Below are 21,675 nucleotides of genomic sequence, written 5' to 3' on the forward strand. Positions count from 1 at the left end.
AGCAAGATCATCAGAATTAGAAACTTCAACAATGTACAGCCCAGTGCTTCTCACACCGCAGCACAGTACTTGCAGCCCCAGCGACGGTGCAGGATGCCACAGGATAAGCACCAATTTTAAGTTATAAGCCATTTTAAAATATATCTTAGAGGCACCTGGGTGGCTCAGTCAGTTTCATCCGACTTCAGCTCAGATCACGATTTCACAGTTCGTGGGTTCGAGCCCCGCGTCTGGCTCTGTGCTGACAGCTCGGAGCCTGGAGGTTGCTTCGGATTCTGTGTCTCCCTCTCTCTCTCTCTGTACCTCCCTCGCTCACGCTGTCTCTCTCTCTCAAAAATAAATAAACATTAAAAAAATGTTTTAATAAAATAAAGTGTATTTTTAAGTTTGAGCAAATACAAATATTCTATTATTGAATATCAAGGAATAAAACTCACATTTGTATTACTTTTTACTATGAAGCATGAGACTCCAAAGAAATTTCACACTTGCAGTAGGACAAATAGACACATGCACGCACGCTCACACATTTCCATGCACATGCCCTGTACCCCCAGATCGCTCCCTGCCATTTACTGGAAACGTTTGAGAGACACATTCTGAACAAGAACAGACATCCAGACACACACTGATGAGCTGGAAAGAATCTCTAGAAAGCATCCATCCCTGCAGGTGAAGCAGTATCCAAGCCAGGGAGACTCAGGCCAAGTCCTCACTCACAGCGCAGACCCTTGGCCCCCCCCAAGCTCCATGGCTGGATTCAGATTCTCTACCACGTAAGACTCTATAGGGTGCCCAGGAGTTCTGCGACTCTCTCGGTTTACCTGGGGCAGGAAGAGTTGGCTTTCCAATGAAGGTGGGTCCTCAGGCTCCTTATGGAAACACACCCCAATATTTTAGAGTCAAGATGCCCTTCCTGATGTAGAACACACATGTGTGATTCAAACTCTCCTTTGAACTCTTTGAACCAGGGAAAGCAGTCATGCCGCTCAGCCCCCTTCTCCTCTCCAGGTTACACAGCCCCAGTCCCACTGATGTTTCCTGATTAAATTTCCTTCCCTCAATCATTTTGAGTAGCAAAGGCCCAGCGGAAAGAAAATAGGAATTGAAATTTGGATTTAGGTTTAATTATGCCAGTTCCCAGCCATGTGTCTCAGGGGGGGAAAAAATCACTGATTATCTATGAGACCCAGTTTCCTCATCTTTAAAATGAAGTCTAGAAAGTACATCACAGGGCTGTAATGTGCATGAAATGAAATGAACTATGGACAGACACCAAAGTGATTGTTAAAGGGGGAAGTGGGTTTTCAAAAAATCTTTGCCGTTCCCCTTTCCAGGTTCCTTACATTTGTTAAAGGTGTGACATGCCATGCTTGTGACTATGGTGCAGTCAAGAGCCCAGGCTTTGTGGTCAGAGTTGGGTTTGAGTCCCAAAACCTCCATGACTCGCTGGAAGACGTCAAGCCAATTACTTAACCTCTCAGGCTAAGCATCCTCATTTGTTAAATGATTGCATAATAATAGATATCTTCACAAGGTTGTGGCGGACTAAATGAGATAATGTATAGCCCATTGTATGTCATAGGTGTTCAATTAATATTTGATGAATAAATACATGCATGATCTAGGAAAAGCACTTAGCGCAGCACCTACATGTATGAAGCGTTCAACAAATGCTTGTTGTTAATGTCATTGTTTCAGAGAGCACAGCAGTAGAGTTAGTCTCTACGCTCTTCAGGGTATATGTTCTTACTGAGTCCTCATTACTGCAGTTCATATTTAGTTTTTTATCTTAACTGTTCTTTATTATTGGCTTAGAATCGAATCTGAGACTATTGGTTTCTATTTGTATTCCTCCCTCTCTCTCTCACCGTAATTATCCATTACATTCATAACGTGTTTTCCCCAGAGATGCCCATCTTTGGTTCATTGTTTTCATTACCCAGTGGCATCAGTAGAGAGTCTGTTGGTTTGAGGACAATAAAAGCAAAACCAGAAAGTGTAGGAGATTTCACCAAACTCACATAGTGTGAGCACGTCATCAAGTGGAGGAAAATCAACCACAGGACTTCTAGTCAAAGTTTTGCTCGGGGAAGCATACTGGTTAGAGGGCGCCTGGGTGGCTCAGTTGGTCAAGAATCCAACTCTTGATTTCGGCTCAGGTTATGATCTCATGGTTTGTGGGTTCGAGGCCCACATCTGCACTGAGAGCGCAGAGCCTCTGCTTGGGATTCTGTCTCTCCCTCCCTCTCTTCCCCTCCCCTGCTCATTCTTGCTCATGCTCTCTCTCTAAATAAACAAATAAACATTTTTTAAATGAAAAGCATTCTGGTTAGGAACAGCCTTGTGACATATTTAACACAAAAATGCAATTATTCAGAAATCTATTCTATGGAAATACAATGATTACAATCTTCAAAGCTATCTATCCGTGTAAATAGGTTCATTCAACCTGTTATAGATATAGTCATAAAAATAAGAACTCAAAGATTAATTCCTGTATTTTCTCCTCGTCCCATTTGTTAGTCAGCAAAGGTGCATAACACTTTGCTGGTTCTCCTCCTCTGCCCACTGTTCCATGGACAGAAATAGCCTCTGCCTGTACAGAGCGTGAGTGCACACACGTATTTTGGTGGCGCTCATGTCCCTGTTCTCTCAGTTTGGAATAAGTGACTGCAGATATAGCAAAGATCCCCAGGAGTGCTGTTCTAATGCTCAATTTAGCACATCAGGGCAATTTCCAGAGGAGCCACTTATGATGCCAAAAAACAAAGTTCAAACTTCAGTTTCTGGAGGGCATTGAAGGGCATGTCAAGATGATGGAGAAGTTTCTTTTCTAAGCATAAATGTCTGCAGGTATCACAAGGGAGATGGCCAAAGTTCATTATTTTCTGGGAGGATCCCATAAATGAGCATTAGAGAGTCTTGGCATGCTGAGTAAATACTTACTGCCTTTCCCGACATTGTTTCTGTGATGTAGTTTCTGTACAAGCTTCCTGAGAATATTTCCTTTCTCACTAAAGATGCAAACACCGTGACATTGACAGTATGACACCATGACCTTATGCTGGTCCCCGTGGCATTTGTTGAATGAATGATGTCATTAAATGAAACTGACTGGAGTATAAAGCCTTACCCCTAGAGTGAAAATAATTATTTCCATCATTCAACAAATAATATGTGAGACAAATACGAGTTCATTATTTATTGTAATAAAAATGCTTTCTCCCATATCAGCTGACTCTACATAGTTTCTCTAATAAAACAGAAGGACTAGGCCAAATGAACCCAAAAGAGTCCCTGCTCCTATTTAATAACCAGGAAATGGGTGAGAAACTGAGTACATTAGCCTGGAAGTAGGGGAAGGAGAGCAAGAGAGAATGTGTTCCCCACAGAAGGAGGGATATTAAAATGGCTCCGAGACAAAGGAGGGCTTGTGTCTTCAGCATATCATCAGTGGGTTTTATGTGTCGTGTGGTTGGAGCCTAGAATACAAAAATAAGTTGCTGAGGACTATGCCTGTGTCTTCCCAAAATTCGTATGTTGAAATCTAATCCCCAGTGAGATGGTATTAGGAGGTAGAGCCTTGGAGGTGATTAGGCCACAGGATAAAGCTCTCTTGAATGGGATTAGGATTCTTCTAGAAGAAGCCCCAGAGAGCTCCCTGGCCCCTTCTGCCATGTGAAGACACAGTGCACACAAAGACTCAGAGGACCCAGGTCGCCTATGAACCAGGAAACAGACCCTCACCGGACACCGAATCTGCCAGCACCTTGATCTTAGTTTTCCCAGCCTCCAAAACTCTGAGGAATAATTTCCCATTGTTCATAACCCACCCATATGTTTATAATCCACCGTCTAATGGTGGAGCAGACTAAGACAGCAGTGATACGAGCTGAGACTGAAGAGACTCTCTTAGCTGCCTCAGCCAGCCACATGGAGCAAAGTGTAGCCCCAGCTCTCCCCAATACCTAGACTGTCTGCACACAATATGGCAAACATGGGCTGTACCTGCCGAGCATCCTATCCTCTGGCTTCTGGTAATAAATCATCAGTTTTTCTGTGATGAACTTCCCTGCCTCTATCAATTTATATAGCATGTATGGGACTGACCATATCCCTCTCTCTAACAATGAACAAAATTCATACCTAGATAGTAAGAGTCTCGCAGCTCCCTGGCTACAGTGATTAATTCAGCAATTAGCACATGCCCAGGGACACATCCAAGAAGCATCCTCCCCAAACTTACACTTGGACTATTGAGAAAGAAATGTGTTTCCCATTGAGTTGACTGAGATAATAGAATATCAGCTTAAAGCCACAGACAGCCATCTGTCCACCATTCATTCATTCAATAATAGTTTACTGAAGAACAATTATGTGCCTCATGCTGTTGTAGGCATTAGGGATACAGAAATAAGACACAATTCTATTTCTTAGATTTCTACCGTCAACTGAAAAGGCAAATAAAGTAAATTAATCACTTTAATAAAATATGATAATTGTTACAAAAGTTATCATATGATCCGGGAAAGACAGCCAACTCAGGAAAGGCTTCCTGAGATACAAACACTCACGGAACCTTATTGGATAATTAGCACTTAACAGGGTGAATTGGGGCATGGGGGTGGTTCCAGAAGAGGAATCAGTAGGTACAAGGACATGGAGGGGATGGTCAGCTGGGCAGGCTCTGGTGACCCACCATATTCAATCGGACTAGAGGGTAATGCCTATTCAGGAAAATGGGAGAAAGGAGTCTGGATGGCCAAGCTGGGAATGAGTCATGAAGGTCTGGGATTTTTTGCTGAATACTATGAGGAGCATTTTTAAAAAATCACACAAGTCACAATGTAAAGAATGGTTTGGGGAGCGCCAGACTGAAGGCAGGGTGAGCCTTAAGAGGCAGTTGCCAACATCCTTCTTTTTAAAGTCCATGCAAGCCAAACTAAAGCGCTGGTGGAAAGGCATGTGTGAGCAGGGGTGGGTGTCAGATTCGAGAGAGAATGAGGAAGCAGAATAAATGAATTTTAGAGGTTAGTTGAATTTACACAGCTCTGGCTTGGTGATGTCCCTGATGAAGACTGAAATGTATTTAACTGGAAGAAGCAGGTTTTGTGTGGAAAGGAAAGTTGAGGTGGCCATGGCAAGTGGAGCTGCCTGCCGGACAATGTCCTCGAGGTGTCTCAGGCAGTGAATGAGTAAGGAGCTCCTGAGAGAAGCCTGCAGGAACTCACATTTGTGGTGGGTGAGATTTGTTTGTTTGTATGTTGCTTCTTTCCTAAAGATTTGTATGTGCTTTGATTTAGGTGTTATCAGCACCCAAGTCATAATTAAAATCATGGATATGGATGAGATTGTTGAGGAAGAGCACAGATTTCAAATAATAATAATAATAATAATAACTTAACGTAAAATCAGAGAAAAAGAAGTCCGTGTGGACTGAGAAGATATAAGTTAGAACAGCATCAAGAAAATCAAGGAAGGATGGCATGTCAAGAAAGAGGAAGAGGTAGGGACGCCTGGGTGGCGCAGTCGGTTAAGCATCCGACTTCGGCTCAGGTCACGATCTCACTGTCCGTGAGTTTGAGCCCCGCGTCAGGCTCTGGGCTGATGGCTCAGAGCCTGGAGCCTGTTTCCGATTCTGTGTCTCCCTCTCTCTCTGCCCCTCCCCCGTTCATGCTCTGTCTCTCTCTGTCCCAAAAATAAATAAACGTTGAAAAAAAAATTTTTTTTAAAAAGAAAGAGGAAGAGGTAAAGAGAAAAAATGCAGTAAGAGATCAAGTTCTATAAGAACTTGAAAGCATTCCCTGGATTCCATAGGGTGGGCAGAATGGTCTGAAAAGGGTAGACGGTGAGGAGAAACCCTGAGGGGTTGTTCACTGGGCTGATTGGTTGGATGGTTGGTATAAAATGGGAGACACTATAGTGGAAGGCCAATTAGACAAGAGACAGAAGAGATGGGGTAATAAAGGGAATGACTGATGGATGTGGTCCCCTAGGAGGCCAATGGGTATGGAGTTCATAGCCCAAGAGAAAGGATTACTCAGGGGTCAGGAAGTATACTTACGCCATTGAGGAGAGAGAGGGCAGTGAGGGACATAAGAATGACCATGTGGCTAATTTTGTGAGTGAGGCTAGGCAAAGCTGATGGGGGCGGGGGGGTGGGGGGAGTATGCATACTAATTATATCAAAGAAATTGATTTTTTAAAAAAAGAAATTGATGTTATCCATCATTCTATTAAAACATGTTAATGAAACTCCCACAATTTCCAAGGCCAAAACTGACTGAGCTGATGGTGATAGATTTCAGGAAGCCAAGGATGCACTGCATAGTCACCAATGGTGGATATTTTCTATTTTTTTCTTTCTTCTTTTTTTTAATGGTATTTCTTCTATTTTATTTGAAACCACAGCCTGGCTTATTTTTCACTCAGTTTAATTTCTTTCAAGCTGTAGCCTGTGAATCACGCCTATTTCAAGCAGTTTTCGTTTTCCTTCGTGTCAGGCTTTTGTGTCTTTTCCCCCTCAAAGATCAGCAGCAGTTGAAAAGGTAACTGGTCCCGATCAATAACCATTTGAAAATAGAAACTCGGATATTTAAGATGAATCTGTATGGAATTGCTACCTTTAGGACTTCTTTCTTGGAAGCAACCTTTCCTCCTACCAATATCACATTGTAAGTGGGCCCATCCAGGAGGCCCCTTCAAGTTTCTATTACATAACAATCACAATCTGATAAAGCCTGGTTGGTGATAAGTGAGGCCTGTTTCATAAATAAAGGCCCTCCCAGCCCTGTTCCCAAATTAGATGTGGAGCAAATTTAAGGCCGTGTGAAAATCTGTTCAGCAAGGGAAAACTCACACTAGGTGAGGAATCAGTTACTGAAGAGGTTATCCTTTCCAGCCCACTCATTTTATAGTGCACAAACTGAAGCCCAGAGTGCCATATGGTTAATTGGGATCGAGGCCAGGACCCGATTCCAGGTCTCCTGACTCCCCACCCACTATTCTTTTGTCCTCTCCTAACATCTGTTTCTCCTGCTGGGCAGCAAACTCCGCAGGGCCAGGAACCTCTTTCACATAGTTCACTTAGATATCCCCAGCAGAGAGGTGACAAGCAAAACTGTGTTAGTCAGTTAGCCACACTCAGGGTGGATCGCTGTTGGTCATCTGTGAGATATGCAGAGGTCATGCAGAGATAAACGTCAGAGTAAAAGGTCTCAACAGAACAGAAAGAAAAAAAAAACCACCAACCCATAAACACATGGTTTATGAACTCTGCAAATACCAGAGACTCTGGACACGCCTTCCAGGGTGGAAGCCTTGGGAACAGCAACTGTAGAGCCACTTCTTGCTAAGGGGTCCATGCCAGGGTTTCATTTGTCATTGGGTTGGCAGACACCCCACCCCAAGTCATCTATAGAGCTTGAGAACAGAAGTTTCCACATTGCGTCCAAGTCAGCCCTAACCAACCTGAATCCTCCTTAAAATATTTAACAGGCTCCCTTCTCTGCCCCAAACACTGTAACTGCTGAGGGCTCCTTCCATCTCCCCACAATCAAACCTGCCTAAAATTTTTATGCAAGTTGAAATCCCGTGTTCTCTTTGCACATTAGCAATGCATGCCATCCCACAGGGGACAGCCCCTGCGGCAGTATGCAGGCACTTTAAGGAGTTTGAAAGCAGCGTTAGCCACAGTTGAAGTTTGTCTTGTAAGACAAGACCCTGTGAGGTTCTTCATTTTGCTGAAAACCATGTGCCAGCTTGATGCCTTTCTACTCTGGTTGAGACCAAATGCTTCTCAAATGAATTTGCCAGAAGAGTCTCTCGTGGGAATTGTATTCCCCCTTAGCATTCTTCACTTTGAGTTTGGTTTGGTTAATGGTGAAAATAAGTACTTACATCTCTTGCCCCTAAACCAGGAGCGGCTGCTGTTGCTGCTTCTGCCATATCCCATCAAGACAGCCTGCTGTGACTCACAGCTGGCAGACAGTGTGAACTGATGCCACGTCAGCCGCCCAGAACCTTTCTGCTTCGGCAGCAGTTTCCCAGCGGAATGATTTTCTATGTAGATCCTGAGGCTGGAAACATGATCTGACCACCATATTGAGAAGGTCTTCGTAAAAGACGCCACTACCTGAAATCCGAGAAAGAAAGTGCACGTCCTCCTTCGCGCGTCTAAATATTAGGCTGACTTTCTAAACACTCGTGAAAGCGAGTTCATCACTGACAAAAAAAAATCAGGATTACAAACTGAAAAAGTAAAATTTAGAGACTTTGAATCAGTATTATAGAGTCTAGTTCGTTTAAACATCATGAGCTTGGAGTGAAGTGAATTTCATTTCAAAAAAATGAAAAAGTGAATGCTCATCAATAGGGAAATGGTTGAATATATTATGAAACACTTATGTCATGGTCTATTAGGATATCTCGTAACAAATAAGTTAGAGATACAGCAGTTGACTTGGAGGGTTTCTATGGCATTTTAACCAAGCAAAAAAAAGTATATATTATCCCATTTCGGGTTGTTATGACATCTTTGAGATGATATTATCCCATATGCTATCACTGAAGCTCCCTTCCCGGGACCTCATATATATATATATATATATATATATATATATATATATATATATATAGGAGTATTTGCGTATCTGCATAGATAAAAGTATATAAAAGACACATACCGGCAGTTAAAACATTTCCTTTGCTTGAGGGAGAGAATTTGCATGGGCAATGGATGAGGGCGCAAGTAACTTTTTGCAAGCCTTCACAATAACCAGCATTTGTTACATCCCATTCCTATAAAATTATCTGTATGCGAATGGTGTGTGTGCTTAAAGAGAAGCACATGTTAAGTTTACGGAAGTGTTCATTAGATGTCTCCAGGTGCTGGAATGCCATCTGACTTTGATTTTTATTCTCCATCATTTTATGTATGCTTCAACTTTTTTCAAGGAAACATTTTTATTTATGTAACAAAAAGAAACAATAAAGCTCTTTCTATTATGTAAAAATTATTGACAAGTGGTGACTTGCCTGGACTGTTATGCTTCTGAACCCCTGTGCTGAATCTTAAACAGATTTTATTTTTTCCTCTGTGTGTTCCCAAAACACTTCAGAATTCTAAAGATGTTCTCGGGCTTATGTGGAACAGACAAGCCATGCCAAAGAGAAATGTAAAACACTTTTCGAGCCCAGACCTCACACAGCCCTCCTGTCCTTGAGGTTGGCGTCAGAGGCGGGTCACTTCTTCACCCTTCTGTGATGTGCAGAGGAAAGACCCCACAGCAATGTTGCCAAGAGGGCAGTAATCCATCGTGTCTCAGATGGCGCCTGAGGGTGACCACAGATCACTTGGGGAAATGCCAATCGGGGAAAAGAGAGAAGTTGGAAGCCACCAACCAATCCCTACACTCCAGCAACAGAGCCTAAAATTGGGAAACTAGCTCTCATTGATCAGTGACCCAGTAACCAACACAATCTACATAATTAAAACACAGGAAAGGTCACTGTGTATTCCCTGACCACATTTTCTGAATTGAAATGAAGTGAGATAGATGAATACACTTGGACGTTAACTTATCTTAATTATGTAAACAACAAGATGGAAGTTTTTTTGAACTGGGGCAATCATAAAAAATTCACGACGTCCCATCACCATAAGGGCTGTGTATCAAGCAGATATGTGTATTAATCAGAAGGCATATATTGTATGTGTTTATTCATTACCCTGGAAGTGGGGAAGGTCCTGATTTTAAACTTAAATGAGGAAAAGGACTGATTAGGTAAAATTTCTGAATTACAGAACTGTCTTAAAAACAACTTTTTAAATTTTTTTTTTCAACGTTTATTTATTTTTGGGACAGAGAGAGACAGAGCATGAACGGGGGAGGGGCAGAGAGAGAGGGAGACACAGAATCGGAAACAGGCTCCAGGCTCTGAGCCATCAGCCCAGAGCCAGACGCGGGGCTCGAACTCACGGACCGCGAGATCGTGACCTGGCTGAAGTCGGACGCTTAACCGACTGCGCCACCCAGGCGCCCCTAAAAACAACTTTTTAAAAAGAAGTGTTGTTCTTTTAGTTGAAAAACTACAAAAACAATCCAAAGTAAAGTCCAAAATTTTTTAATTCTAAAAGGATTTTTAATTCAACCCATCATTTTAGATAGAAACAGAGATTTGGAGAGGTTAAAAAAACTTGCCCAAAGACATACAGGTAGAATTTAGGGCTTTGGCTCTCAGAGACCATCCCACAACATTGTGCTGTAAATATTAAGAATAGATCCTGCCTGGGTGGCTCAGTTGGTTAAGCGTCTGACTTTGGCTCAGATTCATGAGTTCAAGCCCCATGTCTGGAGCCTGCTTCAGATTATGTGTCTCCCATTCTCACTCTACCCCTCCCCTGCTCACACTCTGTCTCTCTCTCTGTCTCTCTCTCTTTCCAAAATAAATAAACATTAAAAAAAGATTTTAAAAAAGGATAGATCCTGCCTAATTGACTTGTAATAACTGGAGAAGACACTCCTAATTATGTTCTTGCTTTGTATGCAAAGATCACCTCCTTAGATTTATGCAAAGAATAGTTAAATATGAACTGCATTTGCTATCTTGCCTGATGATTAGTTTACTCTCTTTCATCTTGATAGTAATCACTCAACTAGACAAAATGAAGGATACATATAAACGTCCACAAAAAGCAGAATGTAAATAAATGCCAAATGCGGAATGCCAGTAATAAATGTTATAACAGATCAGGAGAGGAAGAGGCAAATATGGTAATTTTGAAAAATTACCATGGTAAAAGTGATGGAAGAAAATATTCAAAATATAAGCCTTCTTACTTGAGAATACTTATACTATTCAGGCTGTTATTGACAATATTGGGCCTTAACTGACATGGGACTCACGACCCTGATCTGAAGACAATCTTGTAGTCTCATTTTCCCTTACTTAAAAAAGACATGTTTGGAAAATGCGCAAAAAGCATACATCCATATATTCATAAACCTGCATTTTGCTTAGCTCAGACATCTTGGAGAAATTGGGGAAGTTCTAGACTTACCTGTATGTAACTAAACAACTAATAAAAAGTGGAAAATGCAAAGATTGTTAGGCTCCCGAATACAGACCTTCTGGCTCTCACAGGCACATTCATTCAAATATCATCAGCAGATTGGAGGTATTGGCTCAGTTTGCTGAGCCAAAATTCATGGCCAAAAACAAGTACAAATGTTTCTCCTTGAAAGAATTACAAGCTCCACACCTTCAACTAAATTACTTACAAACAGCAGACCAAAATTCTCATGTTGACCCACCAGAAGACTGAGTCAAGTGATGGAAAAGCATCTTGAATTCCCCAAGAGACACACAGGGTAAAAAGACTGAGCAGAGGTGGTATATCACAATGGTTATGTGTGTGGGCTCTGGGACCACACCACCAGGCTGGGGTCCTGGCTTGGCCATTCTCTGGATCCATTGATGTCAGATAAATCACTGAATCTCCCTTCCCTCGACTTCAGTTTCTATACCTGTAAAACAGAGTTAATAGTAACTACCTCCAGGATTGTCGTGAAGAGTACAGTAGGACTTTGAAGAACATGGATGGGGGTTGCAGCAACCACTCCCCAGCCCCCCGTGTAGTCAAAAATCCCTGTGTAACTTTGGACTCCCCCAAAATACTTAACTACTAATAGCCTACCATTGACCAGAAACCTTACTGAGAGCATAGTCAATTAACATGTACTCTGTATGGTATATGTATTGTATACTGTACTCTTACAATAAAGTAAGCGAGAAAAAGAAACTCATAAGGAAAATACATTTATAGTACTGTACTGTATTTATCTAAAAATCCACATACAAGTGAACTCATGCAGTTCAAACTCATGTTCAAGAGTCAACTGTAATTGAATCATTACAGGTAAAGCACTTAGAAGAGTGCTTCAGGCCATGGTTTATACCTGCACCCTAATGATATTTATTATTATTATTATTATTATTATTCCATGCCCTCTCCCTGTATGCCACTCTCCTTGTATCTCTACATGTTCACCAACCAAGAAGATCCTCTCCTCTTTACAAATAAGCAAACCAAAGCTCAGAGAGAGTGAGTAATGCACTTTAAACCTCACGGCTAGCAAGAGTCAAATCAGACACTTGTATGGCTCAGTTGGTTGAGTGTCTGACTTCGGCTCAGGTCATGATCTCATAGTTCACGAGTTCGAGTCCCACATTGGGCTCACTGATCTCAGCACAGAGCCAGCTTTGGATCCTTTGTCTCATCTCTCTCTGCCTCTCCCCCACTCATGCTCTCTCTTGCTCTCTCACAAAACGTAAAACATTAAAAAAAAAAAATGCAACACAGACCTATCCCTTTGTTCATTCATTCATGCATTCATTCACTCATACATTCACTGTCAGCTTACTGTGCACCAGGCACTGTACCTGGTGTTGGGGATTCAGATGCGAACTAGGCAGACCAGAAGGGAACTGCCTTCATAAAGCCTGCGTGCTTGTGGGGGAGACAGATAAGCAAACAAAAATAAATCCATCATTTAATATCAGACTGTGGTAAGTGCTGTAAAGAAAATAAGAAGGAATCAGAGAATGGAGCGTCAGGGTGGAGGTGGGAGGCATATTTTAGGTAGATGAGTCAGGGAATACTCCCTGAGAAGCTAAGATAAATCCAGGGAGGGGTGTTCTAGGGAAAGATCCGGGGAAAAGTGTGGAAGGCACAGTGAACTGTAAGTGCAAATGTCTTGAGACAGGAACAAGGTCAGCCTAAAGAAAGAGTGAGAAGGCTGGATACTGGAGGGAGCTGGTTTGGAGACAGAAGGTGCAAAAGAGCCTCTTAAAAACAGGGAAGCGAATTAACTAGGGAAATGAGGGCAGGGCTGCCGGGCAGCACTGAGAGTCCACTTGAGCTCTGAGTTCATAAAATTAAGACCAGGAAGCCTGCTGTGTATTTTTATCCAGCCGCTTTTGGAGGTTTGGTGCTTGGATGCAGACATGAGCAGGTGAGTAGAGAGTGTTGTCAGATCTGGGGACTCACCAGGTAAAGGCAGGAGAGGGGAGAGGGGCAAGGGAGCCTGCTCCATGGACTCAGGTGAGTGAGGTGGAAGGCAAGGCCCTTGAGGGCCATGATGGACAGTGACAAGGTACAGGGATGATGGCCTGTTGGACCTAGTGAAACCAAACAATGGCTGGAGTGGGGTTCCGGCGGGAGTGAGCCGGAAGTGAGAAGGTAGTGGCCACAGAGGGGTGCCAGAAATCGACAAGTATTAGTACAAGTGTTAATCATGAGGAACACAGCGTTACTGTTAGGCTAGTCGGCTGAGGTGGGAGAATGACCTGGGGAGCTATTGAAACATACACAAGCCTCCAATCCTCTCATTCAGGCTCCATGGGTTGGGAGGGTGGGGAAGGGTTAGAAGTGCCTGAGCTTTTTAAGTTTCCCAGGGGCACCTGGGTGGCTCAGTTGGCTGGGTATCCTACTCTTGATTTCAGCTCGGGCCATGATCTCATGGTTTGTGAGTTTGAGCCCCGTGTCAGAGGCTCTTCCCTGGTGGTACAGAGCCTGCTAAGGATTCTCTCTCTCCCTCTATCTCTCTGTCCCTCCCCCACTTGTGCACTCTCTTTCTCTCTCTAAATAAACGTTTAAACATAAAAGTTTCCCAAATAATTTTAGTTTTTAAAATGTTTATTTATTTTTGAGAGAGAAAGACAGACAGAACACAAGCAGGTGAGAGGCAGAGAGAGAGGGAGACACAGAATCTGACACAGGCTCCAGACTGAGCTGTCTGCACAGAGCCTGACCCAGGGCTCCAACTCACGAGCCATGAGATCATGACCCGAGCCGAAGTCAGAGGCTTAACTGACTGAGCCACCCAGGTGCCCCACCCCAAATAATTTTAAAGTGCAGCCAGGGCTGGGACTGACCGATCTAATCAGGCCAACCAGCAAGAGTGAGGACAGGAGAGGTGAAAAGCCGGGACGTGAGCCAGCGGGGTCCTGGGCTGCACTGGAGGACTGACTGCTTGTCAGTGGCTGACCCAGCATGGGAGGTTTATGGAGAATGGATGGCCTGTCCTTCAGAGCTGCTGGGGAAGGGTCAGGGAGGAACAATGGGCTGAAAGTGGCCATGAGGAGCAAAGCAGACACCTACCCCGCCATCAGGCCCTGGGGCTCTTGCAGGGTATCTCCATCCTCAGGAGTGAGTCAGGTATCAGAGCAGAATGCTGTGGAGGACATTTAGAGAAGTGGCTGAGGACAGAGGGTGGGAGATAAAGTCAAATAAGGATAGGACAGCGCTGTGTGGAGGAGGAGGCCCAGGGGTGTTAAACTGAGGGAGTCACAAGAGTAATCACAAGGCATGATGGGATTAGTACCAAGGCCTTTCAGGGGAGGATGCGTAATTGATTGTAATTAAAGCCTCCCTTCTGTATTGTATTTAGACTCTAAGGCAGTGTGTTAGTTTCCTGAGGCTGCCATAACAAATTGTCACAAACTTGGTGGCTTAAAGTAACAGGAGTTTACGGGGCGCCTGGGTGGCTCGGTCGGTTAAGCATCCGACTTCGGCTCAGGTCATGATCTCGCGGTCCGTGAGTTTGAGCCCCGTGTCAGGCTCTGTGCTGACAGCTCAGAGCCTGGAGCCTGTTTCAGATTCTGTGTCTCCCTCTCTCTCCGACCCTCCCCCGTTCATGCTGTCTCTCCCTGTCTCAAAAATAAATAAACGTTTAAAAAAAAAATTAAAAAAAAAAAGTAACAGGAGTTTATTTTCTCATAGTTCTGAAGGCTGCAGTCTGAAATCAAGTTGTCAGCAGGGCCACGCACCCTCTGAAGACTCTAGGGGAGAATCCTTCCCTGCCTTTTCCCAGGTCCTGGTGGCTCCCTCCATCCCAGGCATCCTTTGGCTTGTGGCTGCATCAACCCAATTTCTGTGTCTGTCTTCACATGGCCATCCTCCTCTGTGCCCAAATCTCTCTCTACTTATTAGGGTGATAGTCATTGGATTAGGGCCATCCTAATCCAGTCTGACCTCATCTTAACTTGATTACATTTACAAAGACCCCAGCTCCAAATAAGGTCACGGTCGTGGGTACTGAAAGCTAGGATTTCAACATACCTTTTTGTTGGGGGAACACAACTCAACCCACAACCATTCGTGGGGTAATCTGTGGAGGTGATGTGACAGCCAGGGCACTGTTGTCACCCAAAGAATACAGGCATTTGGGACTGCTATTAAATCCACTGAAAGCCAGTCACTGCAGAAGAAGGCAAGCTATAGGCCTGCTTTAGAGACCTCAGTTCCAGGACAGGGAAAGGGAGGTCTCACCGGGCACATAGTGGGCTGTCCTCAATCCTGCCTAAGTGAGAAAACAAAGCTGACTTAGTGGAAACCTATCCTTACAGTGGATAAGCAATTCAAATCAACTTTGTGTTCATGGCAGGTCAGCAATATCTTGAACACATGAATAGCACATATTTGATGAGAAGCTACAAATTGACAAGATAATGAAAGCCTAAAAGATTTCCTACTCTCTCACCATTAGCATTAGGCAGTGAAACTGGAGAGATAAAGACAAAGAAAATAACCTCTATTGTGCTACAGAACTCAAATTTAGTAAGATGGGTAATATTCTCTATCAATCAATTATCAGGGATTAAGTGCCTAGTATTGCAACATTGGCAAGAGAAAAATAAAAAGGCGCCATCCTGCAAAGAACCTACCCACCAGCTGAGGATTGAAAACACACGTTAAAGACAAGGTATAGTTAGCTGTTGAATTCTATAGTGTAGATAGAGTCAATAATACAGAAATCCAAAAATAGGAGAGATTAATGATTCCAGGATTACTCAAAATGGGCTTTCTGGAGTTTGATAAGTATTTCCTTGGGGCCTGTTCTGTGTACCACAGTCACTGAGCTGGGCCCGAAGCCTTCAACTTTCCCTCTATGAGATCATTAGCATCTGGGTTTTCCAGAGGAAGAAACCAAGGTCCACACACATAAAGTGACTTGCCTAAGGTCAGATGGCTTGAAGGTTTCCAAGCTAGGAATTGAACCCAAGTCTCTTATCCTCAAGTCCATGGCTTTTTGTACAGTGCCTTGAAGGGTGAGTAGGGTTTGGATAGGCAAGGAAAAACAAGGAGAGTGTTTTATGTGTGGGAAATAGGATTAATATTTTATTATTACATTTAGCTAATTGGCTCCTGAGAGCCAGCCTGTGTCCCCAGATGAGAGGCTGCTGTCAGTCCTCCAGCTCTTAAAATATCTGGGTCAGTGAGAAGAGGATCACAAGGTCTCCTTATGGTTATTTTTAACTTAAAAATAACCTTTAGAGAAAAGGAGAGGATAAAAATGAAAACATATCAGAAATTTTACAAGCTGAAGTCAAAAGGGAACTATTCAATGGGAACAGCTAGGTTACTGACCCTCACTTGGAAGCTGCAGCAAGGGGGTCCCCGGTGGACCACAGTGGTTCCTGACTCCATGAGAACCGAGAAAGGTGGCCTGAATCTACATCAGAAAGTGAGCCTAAGGGGCGCCTGGGTGGCGTAGTCGGTTAAGCGTCCGACTTCAGCCAGGTCACGATCTCGCGGTCCGTGAGTTCGAGCCCCGCGTCGGGCTCTGGGCTGATGGCTCAGAGCCTGGAGCCTGTTTCCAATTCTGTGTCTCCTTCTCTCTCTGCCCCTCCCCCATTCATGCTCTGTCTCTCTCTGTCCCCAAAATAAATAAACGTTGAAAAAAAAATTAAAAAAAAAAAAAAAAAAGAAAAAAAAAAAAAAGAAAGTGAGCCTAAGACGTGAGCAGAAACCGAAGACGGGAGACAAGGACGCGCGAGTGCTACTTCCCCCACACCTGCCTTCAAAAAGACATCGCCCTTGATCCTTTCTTCAGAGAAGTAATGGAGAAAGAAACTCAGTAGACCTGGTCCAGCTTCCGCCACTGGCGTTTGCATATTGCAGAACAAAAGGAAAGGAAGAGGAATCTTTCAATCACCTGCAATGTGAAATTGGCACCGATTGACATGCGAATGCTGTTCTCAAGAGGAAAAAAAATAACATCCTGAGTATCGCTTTACGTTTTTTTGAGACAAATGAGCAGTAATCCAAACCCCCTGCACAGCTTTCCCATCAACTCGAGATACCAGGAATGAAGAAACTGCAATTGCCAGAAAATATGTCTCCCAGGACCTCAAAAGGAGAGGTTCCTGCAAAGCGTTCCCACTGTGTCATGTGTCCAGAGCAGCAGATGAGAACAGCAAGATGGATGCTGTCCTACACTGGGTCCCCTGTCATATATAGGTCCTGAGACTACGGAACTTATTCCCTCGTTGCATCTCTAACCCAAGGCCATGATCATAGCAAATGTGCACTAAATTGTTGAATGTCGTTGAAGGCTAAGCCTAATATATACAAATGCAACAGACGACTATGCAAATCCATGGCTCTCTAAGGGCTGAACTGTGTGCTATGGGAATTCCTACGAGAGTGAGATCAATCCGAGCTGGTTTCACAGAGGAAATGAGCCTTCAGCGGGCCCTGAATGGATATAACTTGCACAGAAAAGGCATGACGGTGCTTGGTGCAGAGAAATTCACAATGCACACCCGGTTCCTGCATTCACAGAGCTCATTATCTAGCAATCCATCTCCTTAGAGTAGAAGGTACTAATGGGTCATGACAGAGGCCGACGTTTATTTGGGGCCCATGAAGTGCCAGGCACTATGCTAAGTGCTTCACAAATATAACCTCATTTTGACCTCACTGCAACTCAAGGACAAGGGGGTTACTATTACCACCATTTTATGGACTAGAAGCAGAGCCCACAGCTAATTAGTGCCGAGGCCACAATTCAAATCGTTGGCTGTCTTGGCTAGTGGACCATTCTCCTTTCACTCTTCTCCATGGGACATGAGGTCAGGGGAAGTTGTACAGTGGGGTGCTTGGAAGCCTGGCAAAGCCGTTCATATTTGCTATGGAGGAAATAAAAAGCTATTTGTCATCAGTCCTCTCTTCCTGCTGTTCCTGGATGTCCTCTGGTGAGGTTGGATTCCTTAGGGATACACGTCATATTCATAGTGTGTCCAGGCAAGACACATTCTTTCCCTCCAGATCTCCATTGGCTTTCCAGCATAGCAAACTGCAGTGGCCATCTTGAAAGGAAATTTCAGTCATATTTTTGTCTCTCCCTTAAATCCCAAACCTATAGATGCCATTAAGAAACCAATCCCAGGGCGGCACCTGGGTGACTCAGTCGGTTAAGTGTCCGACTTCGGCTCAGGTCACGATCTCCCAGTCCATGGGTTCGAGCCCTGCATCGGGCTCTGTGCTGACAGTTCAGAGCCTGGAGCCTGCTTCGGATTCTGTGTCTCCCTCTCTTTCTGCCCTCTTCTGCTCGTGCTCTGTCTCTGTCTCTGTCTCTCTCTCTCTCAAAAATAAATAAACATTAAAAAAAAAAAAAGAAAAAAGAAACCAATCCCCGTGGTTTTTCCTCCTCCAGCCCTCTACCCCCCTTTTTTAGTTTTCCTAAGATCTGTGAGAACCCTTGAAGTTGCCCAGAGACCAGAATACCCCAGGTTTTGGGTGGCATCTCACCACCCAAAACATCCAAAGAAGAGAGATGCTTTCAAAGTTCTTATCTTTTTAAATAATGTTTGTCTGTTTGAGAGAGAGAGAGAGAGAGAGCGTGTTTGCGTGTGTGAGCAGGAGAGGGGCGGAGAGAGAATCCCAAGCAGCCTCCACATTCAGTGTGGAGCCCAACTCAGGGTGGATCCCATGACTGCAAGATCATGAGATCACAACCTGAGCTGATATCGAGAGTCAGATGCTAGGAGCACCTGGGTGGTTCAGTCAGTTAAGCATCTCTCTGCCCCTCCCCCCCTTCATTCTCTCTCTCTCTCTCTCTCTCTCTCTCTCTCTCTCTCTCTCTCAAAATAAATAAACATTAAAAAGAGACAGAGAGAGAGTCGGACACTTAACTGACTGACCCAGGCACCCCTCTCCTTACCTCCTCACCTTTATTTCTCTACCTTCGCAAGGAAGAACAAGGGATGAAAGAAGAGATGTCTGCATTCTCTCTACCTCCCTCCCTAGAGGACCAGGGAGTGTCCCTATCCTCAGTGTTCTCCTTCATTTCTGAGCTGGCAAATATTGCTCCCCAGCAAGGCCAGGATCAGGAAGGACAAGGTGAAGGTCAACCCACCTAAAGGAAATAGAATTGGAAATGCAACAATAAAAGTGGCAATTCTCATGCCCCTACGGCTAATATGTTTACCAACTACAAAACACTGCCACAGACATCCCTTCAGTTGGATCTCTTACAATAGTGCAGCAGGTTTTAATGTTGATATTACCTTTTTTTCTTCTTTTTGCAGATGAGGAAATGGAGGTACATAAAAAAGAAGTGATTCCCGGGGCGCCTGGGTGGCTCAGTTGGTTAAGCGTCTGACTTCGGCTCAGGTCACAATCTCGCAGTTTGGGGGTTTGAGCCCCGCGAGCCCCGCGTCGGGCTCTGTGCTGACAGCTCAGAGCCTGGAGCCTGCTTCGGATTCTGTGTCTCTCCATCTCTCGGCCCCTCCCCTGCTCATGCTCTATGTCTCTCTGTCTCTCAATAATAAATAAACGTTAAATAGATAAATAAATAAAAATAAATAAAGTAAATAAAAAGAAGTGATTCCCGAGAGTCACTTGCAGCCAGGCCCTCTGAGCTCAAATTCTGTGCTCTGTCCTCTCTGGCACATCCACTCGGGAATCTTGATCTGGACAAGGATGCCAGATGGAAACAGGAAAGCTTCATGGCCACTCTCCATGGTGCCATAGTCCAAAACTGGGGAGACTTACCCAAACTGTTTTTAATTTCATTTTATAATCTATGAATCTATCTTCCAGAAATACATGTCTTTCTCTTACAATATTTGATTTTGGTCCTAGCGATCTTTGAGAGTAGTAAGTTCCATGTGCTTAGTATTCCTGTGCAAAGAAGTACTATTTTTACTTTGCCCTAAAGCTATTTCTTTAAAATGATAAAGTTGTCCCTAGTTCTTGTGCTCTGGGATTTAATACGTTCATATTTTTATCCTATGATTTTCATTATTTTACAAATTTCAATCATATTCCCCTCTCAGCCTGTGTCTTTCCAGAATGAAGAGCCCCAATTCTTTCATCATCCCTCACAAAAGAACCCCCTCTGCCCTCTGGATCAATTTAGGTGTCCTTCTTTAGACCTTGTCTGGTTCTGTATGTCTTTGAGGTACGTCGGATCATGGGGCTCCCATCGCTTTGTCCATTATTCCGTATAAAAGAGCACAATGACTTCAGCGACAATAGAGTGTAGAAATACTTGAGAGACAATTTTAAAAATCAAACAATTCCTTTGCTCCATATCAGCCCAGCAGATGCCAAAAAAATACGCATTTTTGCTCCACTCTGAAATGAACTTGAACACACTGGTGCTAGACGACCTCATAATCTATTACGAAAATGACAATTAGAAAGCGCTTTCACACATTATCATACATTATCTCATTTGACCCTCACAGGAACCACGCAAGGTAGAAAAAACATATTATGATCTTCATTGTTTTACCTGAGAAAATTAAAAAGAGGAGTCTAGCCCAAGGCCGAACAGCTGGACTTAAGAGCCCCAGTCGCTGGTCCTCTACTGAGAGAATGGTGCTTTATTCCCTGTGCAATACAGCCTTCCTGATAACCTCTTGTGGTTCATGTGAAATCACCAAACTATCCCTGTCCAAGTCTCTCTGAGTGGTCCACAGAGCAGTCACGATATTCTACAGTCCTACAGAGAGGAAAGATGTTTACAGTCAGTCTAGACCCTCTTCCCTTCTCTCTCCGTGCCGTCTCTACAATCTCATCACAGGTACCAATGGTACCTCCATGCAAATGACGCCCAAATTCGTATCTCTAGGCCACACCTCTCTTCTGAGCATGAGACAGGTACAGAAAACTGCACAGCTCACATCTCCTGGATGTCTCAATATATGCACAACCTCACCTTCTAACCCCATCATATCCCCTGCCACTGCCACAACTCGGTTCTCTTCTGATGTTCCTCCTCTCAAATACCTATCCAGGAAGCTAGGAGACATCTTGACATTTCCCTCCCTCCCCCTCCACCAACCCTGCCTGTTTGTTCTTTTGCTTTTACCTCCCGCAGAGCTCTCTGTCCTGTCGATTTCTCTCCCTTCCCATCATCACCACCTTAGTCCCAGATACCCTCCTCTCCCATTGGGATTTTCATGGACTCCTCGTTGTTCTGTTCATCTCTAAAACTTTCTTCCCACTATAGCTAGGAGGATTCTTCCAAAAATGCTGTGCTGCTCATGCCGCCCCCACCCCACCCCTCCCTAGAGCACCTCATGGCATCCCCTCCTTTTTTTTTTTTTTTTTTTTTTTAATTTTTTTTTTCAACGTTTATTTATTTTTGGGACAGAGAGAGACAGAGCATGAACGGGGGAGGGGCAGAGAGAGAGGGAGACACAGAATCGGAAACAGGCTCCAGGCTCTGAGCCATCAGCCCAGAGCCCGACGCGGGGCTCGAACTCACGGACCGCGAGATCGTGACCTGGCTGAAGTCGGACGCTTAACCGACTGCGCCACCCAGGCGCCCCGCATCCCATCCTTTTAAGGTAAGGACACAAACCATACCTGGC

The 21,675-nt window shown here is 44.0% G+C and overlaps 1 protein-coding gene across 4 annotated transcripts in view; it reads right to left on the minus strand.

The window, feature by feature from the left end:
* The window catches only part of LOC115504913 (protein transport protein Sec16B-like), a 63,039-nt gene extending 48,554 nt beyond the window's left edge, over nt 1–14,485 (minus strand). For all 4 annotated transcript variants that reach the window (XM_032591745.1, XM_032591744.1, XM_032591743.1 and 1 more), the window contains exons 1-3: nt 14,168–14,485; nt 11,319–11,531; nt 7,903–8,137 (exon numbers count right to left, since the gene is read on the minus strand). The gene's annotated coding sequence lies outside the window, so the exon portion shown is untranslated. The remainder of the gene's footprint in view (nt 1–7,902; nt 8,138–11,318; nt 11,532–14,167) is intronic.
* Between the last annotated feature and the right edge of the window lie 7,190 nt (nt 14,486–21,675).

The sequence above is a fragment of the Lynx canadensis genome, chromosome F1 (genome assembly GCF_007474595.2).
Source record: "Lynx canadensis isolate LIC74 chromosome F1, mLynCan4.pri.v2, whole genome shotgun sequence".
NCBI lineage: Eukaryota > Metazoa > Chordata > Mammalia > Carnivora > Felidae > Lynx > Lynx canadensis.